This window comes from Neomonachus schauinslandi, chromosome 14, assembly GCF_002201575.2.
Source record: "Neomonachus schauinslandi chromosome 14, ASM220157v2, whole genome shotgun sequence".
Classification (NCBI taxonomy): Eukaryota; Metazoa; Chordata; class Mammalia; order Carnivora; family Phocidae; genus Neomonachus; species Neomonachus schauinslandi.
The window spans coordinates 83,717,927-83,738,762 of NC_058416.1; the positions used below are offsets into that span (position 1 = coordinate 83,717,927).

General features: G+C 47.9%; 1 protein-coding gene and 1 non-coding gene across 2 annotated transcripts in view; both read right to left on the reverse strand.

The window, feature by feature from the left end:
• Positions 1–20,836, reverse strand: part of CUX2 (cut like homeobox 2) — a 200,838-nt gene that overhangs the window by 128,798 nt on the left and 51,204 nt on the right. The window lies entirely within an intron of this gene.
• On the reverse strand, positions 20,602–20,704 carry LOC123326697. The gene has a single exon (XR_006541266.1). It is a non-coding gene; the product is annotated as a small nucleolar RNA U13 (small nucleolar RNA).

Below are 20,836 nucleotides of genomic sequence, written 5' to 3' on the forward strand. Positions count from 1 at the left end.
AGAGGGATCCACGACCGAGCCTTCCAGACAAATAGGTTCAGGGGCTTCGCCCAGGATTCTGTGTGTGTGTTGGGAAGGGTCCCCTGAGGGGCTCAGGGAGCTGCCTCCATCCTCAGCGCCCTGCCCATGAGGCCAGAACCCTCTCTGATTGTGCCACAGAGGGCTCTGGGCCCAGCTCTGCCATAAACAGCATCTCCTTTCAGCTTTGAAGCTGGTAACGGTACCCCCTAATAACCATGGATGGCACAGACCAGGTTATCGATTTACAGGCACAACCTCACTTACACCCGTCACCACCTCATCATGTCACCATTTTACAGATGAGAAAACTGAGGTGTAGAGAGTTGCTACTGCCTATCTCAGGCCAACAGCCAGTAAGTAACGGGGCCAATACTTCCTAAGTCTGATTCCAAGAATCCAGGTTCTTCCATTATACTAGTTTCTTTAAATGGTAAATTTTTTACCCTGCTAAAGTAATACACGCATATGATACAAATTGCAACAGCACAGCAAGGCTTAACACTCAACAGTCTTCTGTCTCTGGAGGGGCCCACCATTATTCTGTGTCCTTTCAAAGATATCCATTCATATTCAAGCACGTGAGTAAGCAATGTCTTTCCCTTCTTTTGTTTGACTCAGATACAAGCATGCTCCATACCATGTCCCGCAACTTGCCATTTTCACGGAACTTATCTTGCCTGCTCCTTTCATCAGCACATGAGGAGCATCTGTCTTCATTTTTACAGGAGGTGCCTTATTTTATGTAGCTGGGCCCTCACTCATGGACACAGGTTATTTCTGGGCTCTGCGTTACTACCACTGTCCTACGGCAACAATGTATTGAGACAGTCATCTCGGTTGCCCCTGTGTGGGTGTGTCAACGTCTAAGTTTTCAGATAGATAAGGATCAGGTCACAGGGCACGCACATTTGTAAATGTGACCTCCAAAGGGACTGCATTGATTATTGCTCCCACCAACCACATGAGGGATTGCCTCTCCCCACAGCTATGCTGAGATGACAGGCCACACTTTTATCAGAGGGTCAGGACAGCAGGGATGTGACAAGGAAAAAGAGGAGGGGCATGTGCAATGGGAATGTGTCCAGAAGAGGGTGACAGTGGGTGACAGGGAAGATGTCGAATGTGCCAGGGACTTGCTCTGTGATTTCAGAGAAGTTACTTGACACCTCTATCCCTGGCTTGGAATTCTTCCTCAGCCAAATGAGCTTGTTAGCCACGTATGTCCACGGCGGGTGCTGGGTGTTCCTGAATGCCCTAGACCAGCAGTCACTGCCACCAAACCGCATGTGCCAGGCACAGTGTCTGGGCTGACATGGATCATCTGACTTCATCCTCATAGTCACCTGGACAGGGAGGTTGTATAGCAGCCTTATTTGCATATTGGGAAAGTGAGGCCCAGAGAGGTTTGTCAACTGCTTGCCCAAGGTCACTCAGAGTTGAGAATGTCATGATCCTGGGCTTTGAACCAGTATCTACCTGACTTCAGGGTTCAAACTCTTAACCACTGTGTTATCCTGGTCAGAGGCTATCTGGCTCCCAGCCAGGTGACCAATGAGCTCTCCCTGCCCCATGACACCCATTAGTGTTCCTTCCTATTGCTGGACATCTCAACCCTGAGATTTCTTTGCATGGAAGCTTCCTGGTGACCTCACACCTGTTCCTCTAACTGAAGGGACTGGAGCTTGGGCACAGCTCTGTACCCAACAGGAGGAAGCAGAAAGCTGTTCCCAGCAGTCTGGGAAGCCCAAATACCAGACCTGCCCATGGAGGCAACTGAAATTTCTATATTTCTGGTTTCTTCTTTTTCCCTCCGGAAAGATGGCCTGCCATATTCGGTTATCCAGGAGCCCAATTGAGTCCCCACTGGAGGTACATGCACCATTCATTCATTTGTTCGTTCATTCATTCATTCATTCAACAGATATTTATTGAATATTCTCCACTGGGGTTGAGAGCCCAGACTCCAGGAACCAACCTGAACTTGACTTCCAGTCTCACCACTTCTTAGCTGTGTAATCTTGGGCAAGCCACTTAATGCCCATGAGCACCAGTTTCTGCATCTATCAACAAGCATAATTATTACCAACTTCCTAAGGGAACTGGGCAGCTTGAAGGAGGAAGGTATATCTGGAAGTCCCTGGCACAGGATCTGGGGCAGTTGGTGGTGAACAAAGGGCAGGTGTTATTCTGGTTATTACTGAACAAGATTGACCCCTTACCTGCCCTCAGGGAGCTTAGAGTCATCTTCACCAGCTCCCCTGGGCGTTCTCAAAGGGGCATTTGAACATCTGCCTCTGGGCAGGCTCAGGGCCTTGTCCCTTGCTTCCTCTTGCCATGCAGATCAATGCCAGCCTTCCAATTCCTGCAGGAACTCCTCGGCTGACCCTAGAGCCCAAACTGCCACCTCCTCCTTCTCCATCCTCCACTATGAACTTTCTAAAATTAGCCAGCACTTGCCAATTCCAGGCAGAGCTGGCTTCTGGGAATTGGGAGGCCTCGGCACTGTCACCTGAGCCTTTTTCCCCCATCCCATCATGTAATGAATCGTCAGTCTTGGCCACCCTATGACGGTCTCAAGTTTACAGCTGTTCCACCATCAAGGACGCTGGGGCTAATGGCTCTGAGACGAGAGATCAACTGGAGAGCGCCAAGATGATGGATGCATGTGCCCAACACCAGCATGCTGGCTGCCGGGCCGCATGTAAAAGGGAATGCCTAATTTGTTCATACCCACAATTACCTGGAGCCTGCTCTTCAGGTATGATTGAGTGCGGAAGGGGTCCCAAGTGCAGTCTCTGTTTGGAGGAATTAATTATTTCAAGTGGCGCCAACCTTTGAGCTCAGTTGCTTGGATAACCTTCCTTCCCTCCCCGCTTATCAATGGGGAGGCACCCCTGCTTAGGTCCTGCCTGATGTGGACAGAAACAAGGAGAACTAAAAACACAGGCATTCTGGAGGGCTTTGGAGATTGCTTTTTATACCTCACCCTGTCCTGAAACATTTTTTTGCATCAAGCCTTCACCCTGAACACATTTAAACAGATGTAAGCCCCCCCCCAGTTAACTCCCCTCCCCCCGAGATTATGTGCACCCCACCAGCGATAATCCAATGAGCTGGCAGGCCATTGCACCCCCGCTGAATTACAAGGATTTCTCCTGCCAACCAAATATTTCATCCAGCTGTAGATATCATGAGGAAACGGCAAACAAAGAGAGAGATTTAATAACTGGAAATAAGACTAAGGATACAGATAGTTTAATTTTTTTTTGTATTGCATCTAATTGCAATCAACAGTAGACATCTGACACAGTGACAGCCTCAGCAAAATTGCTGCTGAGAGAACAGAATCTTTGTCTAAAAATAATCAGACATTCTGTGCACCACTGTTTGTTATAACGGTAATCGATGCTGGAGGCTTTGAATTCCATCAATTTATAGATCTGCGCCAGCCTGCCTGGCGATGGGGCGCAGTGCACTAGGGCCCTCACCGGCGCGGGCAGTGCTGGGGCCCGGTGTGTGATTAAGATAAGCCCCGATTCCTTTCATACATTCCTTATCAGGGTCTAATTCTCCAGCAGGTAGAGATGTTCACAACAGTTAAAGATTAGTGCAGCTTCTCAGACGCCAAATTTGAGGGTATTGATCAATAAATCAAATCAGGCCAATCAATGGCCCAATCAGGAGAGTCTAGCCAGTGCATTATTACCGGCGCCTCCCAGCCAAGGCTTTTCATGGGTTTCATCAAAACAGCCTCACCTTGGCTTCCCGCCAGCTGCTGGCTTGCCTAATAGACTCCACAGCCGAGAGGGGCTCCTGCCCAGCGGAAGAGCAATAAATTTCTCATCAAACAGCCGATGGAGAAACAAGATGAACATCTGTTTTGCTGCAATGAAACTCCTGTGTTCTTCAGAATGCGCAAACCGCCTCTGACAGACCACCCCAAAGGCGGCTTCCCTGGCACGCGGCGGCCCCACGGAATATTCCGCCGGTTATTTCAATCCAGTAATTTAAGGAGACTTTTGCAGTCTTCTCTCTGCAGCTACCGGAGCTCTGCAAAGGCTGTTCCGGCACAGTCGATAATAAATGCCATCCTGGGACCCTGCAGTATGAAGGCAATTTTATGATGCCCATTATGTGGCAATGTAACTTCATTAAAAGCTGTTTATTCCCCCTAAGCATTTTAAGCACTTTGCCTCACCCATAAAGGAGGAGCCGGGAGGTTACATTTACAGAAAGGGTTCTAGGCCGTATTTCTTTCCTCAATAACATGGAGGAGCCTCGCCCACTGGCCTTCTCCTTCAAGGGGAAGAGGTGGCCCCAGGGTCTAGGAAGGCTGGGTAAAGACTCAGTTTTCCCCGGGGCCCAGGCATGCAGGGGCTGAGGCGTCCAGGAGAGGAGAGGCACGGGAGGCCTCAACCCTCAGACCTTTGTTCTGGGTCCTGCAAGAGAGGGATGAAGGAAGTTCTAGAATATGCCAGCCAAAGGCAGCAATTTCCAAACTGGGAGTCCTGTGGACCATTCCTTTCGCTCTTCCATGTTGACACTAATCCAAAGAAATTATTACTTGGCCTGTTGTGATGGCCCAAATTCTCTTTTGCAGAGATAGCTGGCAGTTGAAAGATCATTTCATAGCCCAAGATTTGAATGTCACATGTCAAGGCTTCTTTGGCAGAGGTCTGCAGACTCCGGGGATGAGAGAACCAATTCTCGAGGGTCCGCAAGATTTGTTTCTCTCCCTTTAAAAAGATCTGTTCTTGTCATGATCTGGAGAAGCGATGTGGTGGAAGACTACATTTGGCCTCTGTGAAAGCAGGAGGGGATAGGAAGAGAGTGCATATTTCTGCAATGGTGAGCAGCCTGTAGGTACCAGAAAGATCAAGGGCACAGTGGTTCCATTCTGTGCCTTAGTTTTCCCATCTGCCAAGTGGGGCTGATGATACCCACCTCTGGGGGTCTGCTGTGATGCAGAAAAGGCCCTGGCTCTGTAAATGATCATGAGGCTCCCTTAGGATCCCCCTCATTTGGATGAGCTCAATGTCCAAGGGGAGGGAGAACTCTGACTCAGAGGGTCATGGCCAGTGGGTGGCAGGCTGTGGGGCTGGGATTCTGTGTGGGATGCAGTGGGGCGCACGAGAGGGTCTGGAAGGTGGAGCACACATGGTAGAGGGGAACAGCTGGGGAGGCATGTCTAACGTGGTGGGATTCAGAATCAGGATAAAAACCATGGGCCCCATGAAGATCAACCACATGATATGTGAAACTACAAGAAACAATAATAACAATAACAATAATAGTAACAGTGGTAATAGCCAATGCTATGAGCCCAAACTCTGTGCCAGCCACTGTTCTAACTCATTTATTCCAGCCGTATAATTATTATCCTCATTTTGCCGATAAGGAAACTGAGGCTCGAAGAGATAAACTTAGTCTTCTCAGGTCACAAGGCTAGTAAGCGGAATTAATCCTTAACATTTCTCGGGTCCTTATTGAGTGCCAGAAACCATTCCCTGATCTGTGCACCTTATATACATTCTCTTGATTTATCTTTGTAACACCCCTCCTGGGGAAGGGGGGTTATTACTGTTACCACCATTTTACAGGTGAGGAAACAGGCTCAGAGAGAGAAAGTGACTTAAGCAGGTCAGTAGGGGTGGAGCTAGGACTGGAACACATTCCACAGTCCTTGAAGCCTTTTTGGGGGGGCTCTTTCCTGGCCTCCCAGGGGCCTTGTGAGGCAGGGAGGGGACGAGGGGAGTTCACAGGCCTGCAGGAGACTCCCAGGTTCCACTATTATGAGGTAGCCAGAGAAGCGTCCTGCACGGGCTTTGCCTGGCCTCCCTCTCAGTCTCCCCTGGTCTTGGGCTGTCCACTGACCTCCTTGTGTCCTTCCCTGCCTCAGGGCCTGGGCTCTTCCCTGAGACTGGTAAATGCCCACCATTTTCCAGTGAGCTCCAAGATGCCACTTCTTCAGGAATGTTCCCCTGGGGGCTCCACAGCCCCTGCATTTTCCAATCAGAACCCTCAGCACAGGCATAAATAATTCAGCTTTGTTACAAGTGACCATATCATAAATGTCTGTCTCTCCCACTGAACCTGATGCTGTTCACCTCTGTATACCCTGCCACATAGTAGGTGCTTAAGAAATATTTGTTGAATGATCAAAGTGGGGCTCCCTGCCCTTTCAGTGTCTCCCAAGGCAATGTGGTCCACATGTGGCAGAACCATAGGGCACCTCAACTCCCCGTGAAAAGAACCCAGGTACACATTGAGTTTCCAGTGGCCTTCCTTCCCAGATGTGTACTCTTCAAATTCAGACCTGGTTCTAAGCCATGTTCCCTGTTTTAAACGTGGGGAGGGGGGTAGCTAAATCTGTGGTTTTGTGAAAAAAAAGATTGAGAGGGAGAGAGAGAGAGAGAAAGGAAGGAAGCAAGCAAGGAAGGAAGGGAGGGAAGGAAGAAGGAAAAGAAAAGGTTAAGGAGAGGGGACAGGGTCTTGTGTCCACCCTGGAGCCAGGGAAGTTGTGAAACAATGATGACCCAGTCAGAGGGCTGGACTTGTCAAACCAAGAACAAATTATAATCCTGCCAGACCAGGGGGCTGTCCGCCAAAAATACAGATCTGTGAAGGGGTATCTCATACAGAGAGGCCACAGTATATTAGATTTATCATACACTCCAGCCAAGATGTGCTGCTGAGATTTCGGGGCAAGATTTATTACACTGGCTGGTTTTTAAAATGAAAGTGAAAAGAGGATATTCTGGCAAAACCGCAGGCTGTTAATGGGGTGAGAATCACATAAAATGGATCATCTTCAAATCTCCTAGTATGCAGACAGACCTTTGCAAAAAAACCCTGGAGTTTTCGAAAAAAAGATGCTCAATCCAGTGTTTCCACACTGACTTCCTGGTTGACCTTAAGTGAATTATTCTCATTCCTTGGACGTGTGTTTCTTATTTGCAAACAACAGTAATAATAACACAAAATAGAAGCTCTAATTTATTGGCTGATTACTTTATTTTACATGGGTTAATTCTTTGAATTGGCAACAACGCTTTGAGACAGTGCTATTTTTATCCCCATTATACAGATGAGAAACTGAGGTTCAGAGAGGTGTAGTCAATCAGTCAGTGGCAAAGCCAGAACGCTAACCCAGACCTGGAGCCAGCTACACTCAGAAACCATCACTGACCTCCTGCTCTGAAAAGTTAGCTCTGCCTGTTCAGATGAAAGCTATGGGATAAACTCAGACCTCATCATTCCTGTTCTCAAGACGGAGATTCCAACAAAGAAGGCCCAGACACCTTCCAGTCCTGGTGGTGTCTGCCTTTTGCAGAGACAAATGCAGGAAAACAAAAAATGGGTGATTTTATTTTGGTTTCTCCTGATCTTTGTTTTTTCCTGATCTGTCTAAACTTTGGCAGGTTCAGCTCATGCCAGGTAGAAGTGGGCTCTGCTCCCAGCAGGCACCAAAAACACTTTGGAGGCATAAGCCACAGGAATGCTGATGTGCCAGGGGAAAGAAATGTAGAAGTGAAAACCTCCCATTTGAGGCGTCATGTCTGGCTAAACGGGTCCAGGATGGGGAGAACCAGAAACTCTAGGAAAATGGTTCTCAACGGGGGCGGGGGGGGGGGGATAATTTTGCCCTCTAGGCACATTTGGCAAAGTCTAGAGATACTTTTGAATGGTCACAATTCGGGGTGCTGCTGGCATCTAGTGGGTAGAGGCCAGAGATGTTGCTAACCATCAGAAAATGAACAGAACAGCCCCCATAACAAAGAATTACATAGTCTGAAATGTCAGTAGCGTGTGAGGTTGAGAAACCCAAATCTACAAAGAGCTGGGAGGACATTTGCCCTGGAGTACAGAAGACTCAGAGAAGGGGGGGATCTTTACATATTTGATAAAAAGGAGAGGAGCTCATATCTGTGTAGGCAGAGGAAGTTACACATAAATAAGTTTCAGGTCACCATAAGGAAGACAGCCTTGATAATGATTAAGTGAGTTTCTGGTCCTTAAAGGTTTCCCAGCATAAAGTAGTCAACTCCCGGGCCCTGTAGAAGGGAAATCAAGCCTGGAACAGGGAGCTGGATGAAATGACCTTTCTTTTTCCATCCAAACCTGACACCGGATAAAGTTCCCAGGAGAACAGCAATGAGGTTTGAGGTTCCTTCCAGAACCTTCCATGGGTCATCTCATTTAACCCTGGCTGAGGCCCAAAGAGGTAAATCACCGGTCTGAGCTTTGTGAACTCAGTAAAAGGGGGAGTTAGGGTTCAAAACCTGTGTCTGTCTGGTTTCAAACATCATTAGGAAGATACTCCTCAAATGTAACAATTGTCCTTGCACTCTGAAAGCAAAGCCTCTAACCCAGGGCCAAGCACCCACCCAACCTGTCACTGCCTTGATTTAGCATCAGTCAGAAAATCTGGACCCAACATTTGAGACCTAAGTTCAACAGTTCAGCCCTCTCCCATGTTAAGGACACAAAAACAAGTTCCCTAAATGGCCCAGCCCCCTGCTTATTTTTTTAAACAAAAACACTGCAACCGGCAGTGAAAAGACATTGTCCCAAGCGCACACTTTAATTGATGTCCCCGACCATTCAGGAACATGGATGAAAGAAAACTCGTTTTATTAATAGGCCCTCATGCTAATTAGCACAATTTATTGTCAGGGAGGCTGCCCCTGCCTTCTGCAAACGTTACAAGTGTAGACAAAAAAACTTTTGTCACGAACTCAACACGGTATTGCCGCGTGACCAAGACTACCAAGCCGGCCACAAAGAGAGGGGCTTAAAGAGGCCGCTCCGAGGCACTGGATTTCGCCCTATGCATTTATGACATAACTTGATCATTTCCCACTGATAAGAATGACCCGAATTGAAATGTCGGCCGCTTCTGCATGAAAATACACATTTCTTGCCACTTGGACGAAGTCTCCCTAATGACTGGGAAGCGTTGTGGAAAAGTGGAGAAAGGTGTGGGGGAGGGGGTGGGGGAGCTGGGGAAAAAGACCCTAAATGTTTAATATTCAATAAATGTGTCAATTTTACATACAGAGGCAAATGGGTCTTTATTGAGGAATTGGTAAATTTCCTCCGAGAAAAGTAAGTGCATTTTAGCCTTCAAGGAGTCCCAGCTGAATAGAAATGGAATGTGATTTGTGATAAAACTCAGCTGCTCTATAAAAGACGTTAAATAAATGTTGCTGTTTCACCAGGGATATACAAAATTGATTGCATTATAGACTGATTCTAAGATGCTGCATCCCTGTACGGCCCCCTCATCAGCTTCCGTGTGTGTGGGAAGCTGCTTTCAGAGACAATTTAGACTACGCTGCAACTCCTATTCCTCACGCTGCGGCAGGACCTTCTAGAAATGCAACATTTTCCCTGCATGCTTTGTTTTAGGTTGAACCATAGGAAACTGCTGATATTTGACCATTTTTTATTTTTAAAAAATGACAATTTCTTCTATATCTACTTAATATTTCTGGTGGACTGGCCCTGTCATCTTGGGTAAGACCCTTGATACTACTAAGGGAAATGTGGTCACCATCTAAGATTCTGGGTGGAGGCATCACAGCTCCTTTGGTCTGCTCACCAGAGGGCATTCTGGGCCTGGATGAGAATCCTGCCTTTTTTTCAGTCCAGCTGGGTGAGCCTGTGAGCGTCTCCTGCCCTTTCTGAACCTCAATTTGCCCCATTTACAAAATGGGTTCAATTCCACCTTTTCCTCAGGGTACCTAGAAAATCAAATGAGGTAACAGATATGACCCTAGCTGGTGAACTGTCAAACACTCACAATCTGCTAATTATTTTAAGATTTATTTATTTATTTGAGAGAGAGAGTGTGTGAGTATGGCAGGGGGTGGGGGAGAGGGTGGGGAGATAGAGAATCTCAAGGACTGAGCGCGGAGTCTGACACGGGGCTTGATCTCACAACCCTGAAATCATGACCCGAGCCAAAATTAAGAGTCGGATGCTTAACTGACTGAGCCACTCAGGTGCCCCCACAACCTGCTAATTATTATAAGGTATTTGTTGTCTATCCAACCAGTGGGCTGCAGGTGGGCTATATGAGGCAGGTATGACACACACAGCCCTGCCCTCAAGGAACTGATAAGGTCAGTGTCAACATATGACTCCTTCAGGTTAAGAAATTAGGTTTCAGGGATTGATGGGTGGGTCCAAACTGATCAGGAAGGCTTTCCCGAAAGGGGGTGCCTGGACTTGAACTCTCTCAGACATGTCCATGCTTTCCATGCTCACTGACACCAGAGGGTCTAGCCACCTCTAATTCCTGGCTGGATGCCTGCATAGCTTCCTCGTGAGGTTCCCTGGCTTAATGCCAGCCACTCTTCCACCATCCCATTCCTGCCTTGGAAGCCAGAGAGAGTATTTCAAGATACAAACTGGATGCTGACACTTTATCTGCTTAAAACCTCTCCAGGTTTCCCATCCAATTTCAGATAAAATCCAAACTTTCCAGGTCAGCCTGCAAGGCCTCTGGGGGGCCAGGACCCTGTGCTCCCCATGCAGTGCATCTCCCCCAGTCCTCCTCACTTTGCTTCTACCATTCTGCCCCTTATTCTGTGACTGGAAACTGCCAAGCCAGCCACAGGGCCTTAGCATCCACAATTCCCACTACCTTGATGCCCTCTCTTTCCTGTCTTTTGCCCAGTTTGGTGGTTCCCAAAGTGTGGTCCTTAGACCAGCAGCAGCAGCGTTACCTGGGAACTTATTAGAAATGTAAATTCTTAGACCAGCTCCAGACCTGATGAATCAGAAACTCTGGGGATGATGCCCACCAATCTTTTTAACCAGTCCTCCAGGTGATTCTGATGCCCACTCAAGTCCAAGCACCACTGGCCTAGCTCAGTCCTACCTCCTGTGTCAAGTTTCAGCTTAGACCTTACTTTCGCAAGAACTGCACCCCAAGATAAGGTCAGGTTTTTACGGTCATGGGCCCTTACTCCCTGCTCCTCATTTTTATGAAGCACTATTGCAATTGTGACGTAATAATCAATTGTTACACATCTGTGCCTCTTCATAGGAGCTCCTATGAGGACAGGTACCAATGCGCCCCAGCACCTAATTGTGCCTGGCACAGAGAAGGTGCCCAGTAACTATGTGTTGGATGAGCAGATAAATGAATGCACGAAGGAACAAATAAAGGGAGTCCTGGAAGAATGAAGCCTAGGAATCCTACTGTCCATCCACCAATCCATAGAACACCCCCATCCCCATCTGATTTTCTAAATATCACCCCAGTCAAATCAGGAGCCAATTATAGCAGTGCCTGGAAGTGACCATCAAATTAGAAAGAAGAAAAAAAAGGCAAACCAGCAGAGAGGAGATTCCCATCCACTGGACGAATAGCACAGTGGCTAAGCTGGAACCCTCCCTTCCCCCCGAGAACTGCAAACCTCTCTCTCCTTCCCCAGCAGTGACTGGCTGTGCAGAAAGCTTCCAAATAAAAACCTGGAGACTGACAAAATTACAAGCAGGAAATCTGCCTGTCAGCTTGGAAGATCCCAGTCCCACAGTCGTCTGAACCTGCAGGCTGAGACGGAGTCCGTACTAAGCCCTGAGTTTACTAGGAAGCTTCTTGATGCTCCACGGCAGTTTATTCTGCTCTCTTGGAGCTAAAGCTAGAAGGGAAATCACTTCCTTTCCTATAACTCAGAGCAATTATATTCTCTTAACGTGGACATCTGGCTCGCTGCTGCTCTCCTTACTTATGTTTTCCAAATGCTATCAGTTCTGGGAAGATCAATTATTACTGAAAAGTCGAGAAAAGCTCACCGGTTATTTGCATTGATTTGGTTGACAAGACACAGGTTCCTTATGAACTACGGATGTCTATGGAGGGGACGGGGGGAGAAAAATGCAAGAATCTGGAACAGCTCGGGCTTCAGAACCTTCTACCAACTGCAGGGACCCGAGAAGGAAGAATGCTTTGCCCAGGATGGGGACACTGAACCATCCTCCCTGAGACCCCCAAACAAAGCCGTTTCCATAAAGACAAATGGGTAGCCCACGTGGGCCAGCGCTGCAAGCAGCCACAATGATATAATTGGCCTGTTACCGCATCATCTTTAATCAATAGGATCCGGAGTTTCCACAGCTTGTAGAGCCCAAATCTCCCTGGCAGCCAAGAACCAGCGGGTTGTTAAAAGGCCCGATAGTTCTGCCTCGCTAATGGGTGGCTTGTTCCCTCAACCCTGCTGATTTTTTAAATAAACCTAAATTCCAATAATTGTTTAATGTTTATTTTTATTTAGTTCTGGTTCAGATGCTCTGAGTCTCTCTGACAGAAATTGATATCTGGCTCATGGTGAGCTTTATTAAAACACACACACAGACACAAACACACATACACTCACGCAGATGCCACACACCCACCGGGAAGTGGTTTACTTATTTGGTTATTTATCTAGCTGCGGTGTAGACCCACAAATCTCAAGAAGAAGACGGACAAGAGGACAAATTTGCCAAGCTCCGCTTTCTCTCTGGCTCCTTCCCTGCTAATCTTTCACCAGGGAGCCCTGTTCTCCACTTGGGCAATCCACAGAGGTGATGTCTGGCCTCTACTTGTGGCCTGCGTTCCTGGGGACCATATCTGACTTCTCAGTGTCACTGTGGCCACATGCTGGAATGACTCACCCGAGAGGGCACCCTGCGCCATTCCTCTATGTGCTCAATATAAACAGGACCCACAACCGCCCTCCCTTCCCCCGGCCACCTGTGTACAACAGGGACATGGAGATGGAGGCTTCCCTGCACCCTGAGGGCACCGGGAGGCAAAAGGTCTCAAACTGCCAGCACTGGGCTGGAGAGAGCCCTCCCCACCCTTATACAAACCCCTCTTGTCTTTCCATCTGGCGCGTCTCAGAAAAGCCTAGGCGGGTCTGAGTTTAAAGGCAAGGTTTTTCAGTGCTTTCTCAGTCCTTTTTTTGGTGCTTGTATTGCAAGCTTATGCCGTGCCTTTCATCCTAAGAGGCTCATGCATTCGTTCACTGAATCACTGCAAACTGATGACCTGAAAATCAGGCTTATCAAACTGCAAGCTTTCTTTCCCCACACCCTGTATTCTGTCCACCAAACTGGGGGCTGTCCTGACTTTGCTATCTTCTTCACCCTCAAGTCGAACCAGCCATTGAGATCTGTGATGCCCACCATGGATGGTCCAACAAAGTAAACGTAATAGGAAATCGTGTTAAAGTGCCTCTTTCCATTGGGAAAAGGGAAGATTAGAATTACCAAGAAGTTTCTGCAGGGAGTACAGAGGAATGTTGAAAAGAACCCAGGTCCAGTGATCAGAAGAGCTGGGTTTGCCACAGCTGCAGCCACTTACCAGCTGTGTGTCCTGGGCAAGTCACCCCACCCCTGTGATCCTGCTGGTGGCTGTCACGTGACTAATTAATAATCTCATCTTGGGAGGCCTGGGCCTGAAGCCTGAAGTTCAATCCGTCACCACTGTGGGGGGGCTGTTACTGTTGGTACCCTAATTCTTGGAGGTGGTTACCCCCCCCCAATGCATCCCTTCCATTGAGGCACTCAAGTGTGCCCGTCTGTACCTGGAGTTCACTTCATCCACAGCAAGTCACCACAGACAATCTCTAGCAGGCCCTCTGTTTTCCTTGGAGGGCTCATGGGTCATTTTGTGACCCCCCCACCTTGCCCTCTGGACGATGCTGTCCTGCCACCAGCCATAGCAGCAGAACGATGTTTCTGTGCAGACCCACATTCTAATAATTGTCCCAATACATACGGCGTGTACTCAGGATCTATTATCAGCTAATGAGTAAATAATATTCTGTTCTAAATCCAAAAGCGCTATTAGATACCAGAGGGCGACTAATGGGTGTTTTAAGACCCCCTTAATCACATACTAACGTGCCGCGAAGCAAGCTGCGGAGCCCATATGCCAACCGCCCTGCAACTGAGGAGGCTTCTCCCCTTTAAGCAAAGAACAAAGCGGGGGCAGAGAGCAAGCCCTCGTCCTTGGGTCTGGTCAAGCAGCCAGGCCAGCCCTGGGGCTGGAGGAACCCCTCAAACCTGCTTTGCTGTCTCCGAGTTAGAGGGATGTTGCCAAACCTGCGTCTCCTCTCTGGGGGTGTGATGGGTAAAAGGGATGGGGTCAGGCTGTCGTAACAAAGTACCATCAGCTGGGGGGCTTAAAACAACAGAAATGTATTCTCTCACAGTTCCGGAGGCTGGAAGTCTGAAATCAAAGTGTTGGCAGGGCTGTGCTCCCTCTGAAAGCTCTAAGAGAAGAGGCCTCCTTTCCTTCCGGGGTCTGGTGGCTGCTTGCTGTCCTTGGCTTTGCTTGGCCTGTGGCTGCATCCCTCCCATCCCCACCCCCATCGTCACAGGGTCTTCTCCCTGTGTGTCCTCTCCTCACACACGGGTCATTGGATTCAGGGCCCCTGTAATGCGCTATGATCTCATCTTAATTATACCTGCAGAGTCTTTCCCAATAAGGTCATATTCTCAGGTTCTGGGTGGATGAGAACTTTTGGGGGACACTATTCAACACAGTAAAGGGGGGAGGGACTGGGTATTGGAGTGGGGAGGAAGAGGCTCAAATACGGAACCTTAACTCTGAGTGACTGTAACACAGAGTTCCTGCCATTTTGCCCTCCCCGGTCCCTGCCCACCACTGAACATTCCAGCAAAGTTCAAGCACCCGACCCAAATTCCTCCCACCGATCCATCATGTCATATTAGCAACTTAGTTTCTTATTAGCCATTTCCCATCGAATCACATTAATATTTGTTTTCCCTAATACAATGCAGGAGTCTTCTCAGATTAGCAACTTTCTCATCACATTAGTGGAAACAACTACTAATACAATACAATCCGAATACGACACAGTCTGATGGAGAATTGCTAACACAATCCGACTCCCCTCTGCTTTGGTACAGGAATGTTGTCCTGTTGTTGAGCAATGTGAGGACATGCTGAGACAATCAGTCCCCAGTGAGCAGAGCCACACAGGCCACCTTGGACAGATGGGATGAGATTTGGGTGTAGAAGGAGGTCTCCCTTGGAAGGAACCAATTTAGGGGTCTTTCCTGTTTCCAAACACCCCCTACACCCATAAGGAACATTCTGGCTCTTCTCCTATACATCCAAGCAACCTTGGAATCTGCAGGGAAAAAGAGACAGATGGAGAGAGGTGTCCATTATACCTTCCACAACCTAGTTCTCTGCAACACTAACTTTATTGGTGTGACAAGGCAAGGCCGGCATTGCCAAGGTTAATTCATCAAGGATGTGTGGACACAGCAGAGCCAGAGTGAAATGAGGAGCCAGCAAACCGGGCTGTCGTGCTGACAAGGCTGCTGGGGGCGGGGGTGATGACACAGAACTGGTGACAGGCTCTCACAAAGTGGTTTAAGGAAAACCCCACTCAAGCCTGCTCAAGCTCTGGACTGGCTTGGGTTCATATCTATCACTGCCATATCCGAGCTGGATGATCTTGGACATGTAATTTAATATCTTGGTGCCTCAGTTTCCCCCTCTGTAAAATGGGGAGAAAACAGGGCCTACCTATCAAGTTGTTACGAGTCAAGGAGATAGGAATAGAAAATACTTAGAAGCTTGCATATCACTTGGCATGTGATAAATCAGCCTTAAGACACAGAAATGGTGATGACTGCAAATCCCAAAGTAAGTCAAGCTCAACCACATGTTCTGAGTGAGCTCTGGGCTAGTAGTCACTGTGGAAAAACAAAAAGCTGAGTCTGTCCTGCGGAGACATGACGCGGAACCAGGAGGCAGGGGTCATAGCATAAGTCCTCAAGCCAAACCAAGGAGCCTGAACTTCATCTTCAGGGAAATTGAGAGCTGTGGAAGTAAAAGGCCCCAAGTTTTAGTAGAGTTGAGGGAATGCAGGCCTGTGGGGACAGGAGACGTTGCTTCTCTTGCTGCCAAACCACCTGTCATCTTACTGGCTCCTTAAGTCCTGGCAGAGAGAGAGGCTGAGGGATGGCAAGAGACGGAGATAGACAGAGGCAGGGAGAATAGCAAAGAAGCTGAGTGTGGGCTTCTCTGTAGCAGCACTCGCTTTCTTGCTCTCTCTGCCAGCCTGTCTGAGAGACTGGCAGAGCCCCCAGCCCACTTTAAACTACCCCAGGCAAGGTTGCCGAATAATTCTCACTGCCTCCAAACGGCGCTCCACGTGGTAGCCAAGAGCCTGCTGCCAAGAGGCAAGTGGCCAAGATTCCCTTCCAACAGAGACATCCCCTTGCCAATCAGAACCCGGCCTGCACACATCTAGTAAAATCAGACTGTTTGCAGTCAGCCAAGCGGATGACATGGTCAGGACTTCTCGACCCTGCCCACCGCCCACCCCCATCCCCAAAGTCTCCCAACAAGGAAGAAGGTCCACACCCCAAGGTCCCAAGCACCTGCCCCCTCCACGTTTAACCTCCAGGATCCATCTGCTGAAATCACAGCCTCTGGAGTCAAAATGCACAGGTTCAAAGCCCAGCCCCTCCAACTGAGCAGCTGTGCAACCTGGGGCAAGTCACCTAACCTCTCTGAGCCCCATCTGTGTCCACATAATGGGGTTCATTAACAGTTTCTGCCTCAGAGATTTGTGAGAGGGCTTAAATGAGATCATATACGAAAAGTGCTTTTCCAACACCTGGCATTTAGTCCATGCTCAATGAATGTTCATTTGGGGTATCTATAATCTGGAACTGAGCTAACTAACAATATCAGCTATCCAGAATGGGGCTAGGGACCAGACGATTTGCAGAAAAAGCCTCCAAGCAGTTAAAATAAATGGCAGAGCCAACACAGGGAATGTCCAATCATGAAAACCACTTTATATAATACTAGTAATATTATGGTCCTGTAATTAATATTATAGTAATATAGTACTCAGTAACCACTACTTCTAAGCTTTGGGCATGGCGATTTAAATACATTTTGTCATTTAACCAGTGGCGAGCTGGTAAATGCTTAACAACCAGTTCTCTGGAAGAAAAGGAGTTCTGATGTGTATCATTTCTGTGGTGCAAACTCTCCCCACTATGGTCAACTTCTAGCTCCCACTGTGCCGTCACTATACCTGGGGATGGGGAGGGAGGCTAACAGTGGGTTCCTATCAGCCAGCTCTGGTCACCACTGCATTAACCTGCCCCATATCCCTATGAGGTCAGTGCTATTAAAGCCCCATTTTCTAGACAAGGATAGCAAGGCTCAGGGACACATCCTTGCCTGATTATGTGGTGAGCAAGCTACTGCAGCACTAGGATTCAAATACAGGTCTATGGATTGCAAAGCTCCTGCTCTCTGCACTTGGCCCAGCCCCCAGCCCTCGATGGCACAACAATACTGATTTTTTGGTAAAGAAAGGTGATAGTGAGTGTGTGTCTTCCCTCCCAAACTCATGCCCACCTCTGTTCAATCTGGAGGCCACTCTCCTGGTGAGGTCTCTCTGGTTTGGTTCTGCAGACCCTCCTGCTGTCCCACCTGCCATGCCACAATCCCCCTCCCTAGCCATGACCTCCCCACCCCAGACAGCCAGACACCTTTATAAGATCTTTAAAAAGTCATCTACATTTCATCAGGATTTCAGTTGATAAAAGAGGATGGGGAAAAAGAAATCAAATCATATATGATATCGCAAGCTAGATACCACTGATTTGCTGTTAATGCTTGCACAGAGTTAGCAAGCCTATGGAGAAGGGACTGAGTGAGGGAAGGACAAGGAAACACAAAGTATTGCTTTATTTTCATTTTACTTTTATTAAGTGAAGCTGGGCACCTTTCTCGTGCTGTCAGTTTTCTCAAACCATTGTGTGGCAATGTCAGATTCCACTTACTGGAATGTGTGTCTGGGCACGTGTGACCACCCACTGTGCCAAAGGGTGGAGGCCAGCATGTTTCCTAATGAACAGCTGATAGGCCCACATCCCCCACATCCTCACCTCCACAAACAGTCCCTCAAGACACAGGGGCCATGTCTGCAGCATCTGCCTGTCCTCTCCACTTCCCAGATTTTAATGTGCACAAGAATCACCCAGGATCTTGTGGAAGTATAGAGTCTGACTCCAGAGGTCCAGTGTGGGGCTGAGTCCCTGCATTTCTTAACAGGCATTCGGGTGATGCCAATGTCACCAGTCCATGGTGGACCACACTTCAAGTAGCTAAGGTCTAAATCCGAAGCACTCAAATCCCTAAATTGCTTGTAGGCCCCCAACATTCCTCTGTGTCTCAAGGTTTTCTAAATCCCCAAAGCAATTATAGCTTGACTCCTAATCACAAACACCTCAGAGTTTGCCCCAATCCATGTGGGTCTCTCACAGTCACTCTCTGTGACTGCCTTGTCTTGTACCAACTCCTATTCAACAAATACCGAGCCCCCAATCAATACCAGGCCGGCGCCGCTGCTGGGAATATGGAAAGACCCAATCCCTGCCAGATAGTCTCCTTCATTTGTCAGGAAAACGCCTAAAGTCTGTGAGCTCTGTTTCCAGGTAGTAATAACAGCAGACACTTAGGTAGTACTTTTAGCATGTACAAGGGACTGTTCTAAGAACTTTATAAATATTAACCCTTTTAACCCACCCTGGGCAGTAGGTCCAGTAATTAACTTCATTTTACAGAAGAGAACCAAGGTTCATGGAAATGAAGTCATCTACCTGAAAATGAAACTATTTACCCCTCCCTCCCCCAGGAAAAAAAAGGTTATATATTTGGGACTAAAGGATGCTCTTGCATAGTATCATGAACTTGACCGTGGCCGGCAAGTGGGTAAGTTGTTATACCTGACTGGGGCAGAGAGGCTTGAACAGGGAGAAGGCTTATATAATTCAGGACTCTTGGTTGTAAGCAGCAGAATCGCAACTCAAAGTATCTTAAGCATCAAAGGGAAACTTGCTCACATATCTGAACAATGCAGGAGTAGCTTCAGGCATGGCTAGATCCAACAGCTCAAACAAGATTGGCAGGTTTTGATTTCTCTCTCTTGGCTCTGCTTCCCTCTGTCCTCTGTTTCTCTCACCATGGCTGGCTTCCCCAGTGATTTGGGGAACATAGCTGCTGGCAGCCCCAGGGTCACATTCTCCCAGAGGAAAAAGGACTTTTCTCCCTGTCATGTTCGTTTATAAGTCACAGGGAAGTTTTGTTGGAATGCACCCACATCCAAGCATGTACATACTGTCCACGGTTGCTTTCCTGTTACAATGGCAGAGATGAGTAGTTGGAACAAAAACCATGTGGCCCATAAAGCATAAATGTTTACTATCTGCCCATTTCCAGGAAAACCTAGTTTAGACTGCAACAGTAACAACAATAACACTTAGCTAACATAAACTGAGTACACAGTATATACCAGATACAGTTAGTTCTAAGCACTCGTTTGTCTCTTAAAACAATGCATTGAGGTGGGAAAACTAAAACCTGAAGGGGTTAAGAGCAGTCAAGCTCAAGGTCGGGCAGCCAGCAATCAGGAGAACTGGGGTTTGAATTCAGCAGCATGACCTCAAATCCCATACTCTTAACAGCTCTGCTAATCAAACAAGGATCTTCTGGAAGCTTGAGTAGGTAGGTTTTTCTAAATCAGGGTGTGATTTTTCAACTACTGGTTCAAGAAACACACATACGTGAACTTGTATTTTCTAAAGTATAAATGCTAAAGCAAATGGTGAATCCCACATAGAGCTCCCACTGCTTGTGAGCTGTTTACTGTTGCCCCATCAATGCTCTGATGGACAGAAGTGTCCCATTGAACCATTGGGGTCTCCCAGCGGGCAGAGTGGCCCAAAACCCCATGAGCTGGCTGAGACTTTATGTCCCAGAAGTAGGGGCTTTAATGCCACCTGAGTCCAACATGAGCACCAGCCCTTGCCCACTGAGGGCCCCAGGCAGGAACTCCAGAGATAAACCCACCTCTTTTGAGATGGGGTCTCACCAGGTCCCACCACAGAATTCTGAGGAGCCCCCGAACCTCTGATGTTTCTCGTTAATTTATAAAGCTCTGCCCAGGAAGTTGCTGGGGCAGCCCCAAGGATCAAGTCCTGCCTTCAGTGGGTCCCTGGGACACTTTGGGCTGGGGAGGATAGAGATCCTTACTGCCAGTAGAGGGAAGCAGGAGCTGGTGGTCAGAAGCATGTCCCATGTGCAAAAGAAAGTTCACGGCTTCTTAGTCTTGGATTCAAATTCTGATGTTGCCACTTAGCAGCTCTGTGATCGTGAGCTAGGCGGTTCCTCTCTCCGAACCTCAGTTTCCCCCTCTGTAAAATGGGTGCGATGGTAACCCCCCCCCCCCCCAACTGAAGGGTACCTGTGACTTTAAGAGATAACTTACAGTAAGCGTTTGGCACAGCATATGAAAGCTAAGAGAACCGGCTTTGCAGCCAGACTGGCTTAGCTTCAAATCCTGTCTATACTACACTGCTGTGCAAACACTACTTTGCTGAACCTCAGTTTCCTGATCTGTAATGGGAATCAGTGTAGAACTTGCCTCTTGGGGTTGTTGTGAGGATTAACTCAGCTTATGGGTGGTTAGGACTGACACTGTAAAATGCTCAGCAGCTTTAGCTTTTTTTTTAGACCATCAGATGGGTAATTGCTGAGGTTGTAACAAGGTTTGAGGTAGGCACATGTCCCACGACAGCGTGAACACCCGATCATCACACTTATGAACTACAGAAGGATCAGCTTTAGCTTTTAAAGATTACCTTCAACCAAGGCACGTAAGATGATCTTATGATCATCTTAGTAATGCAGTATACCTTTACTTTCTGAGCTAAGGGTAACACGAACTGGCCTCTGGGAAGACTGTCCCAG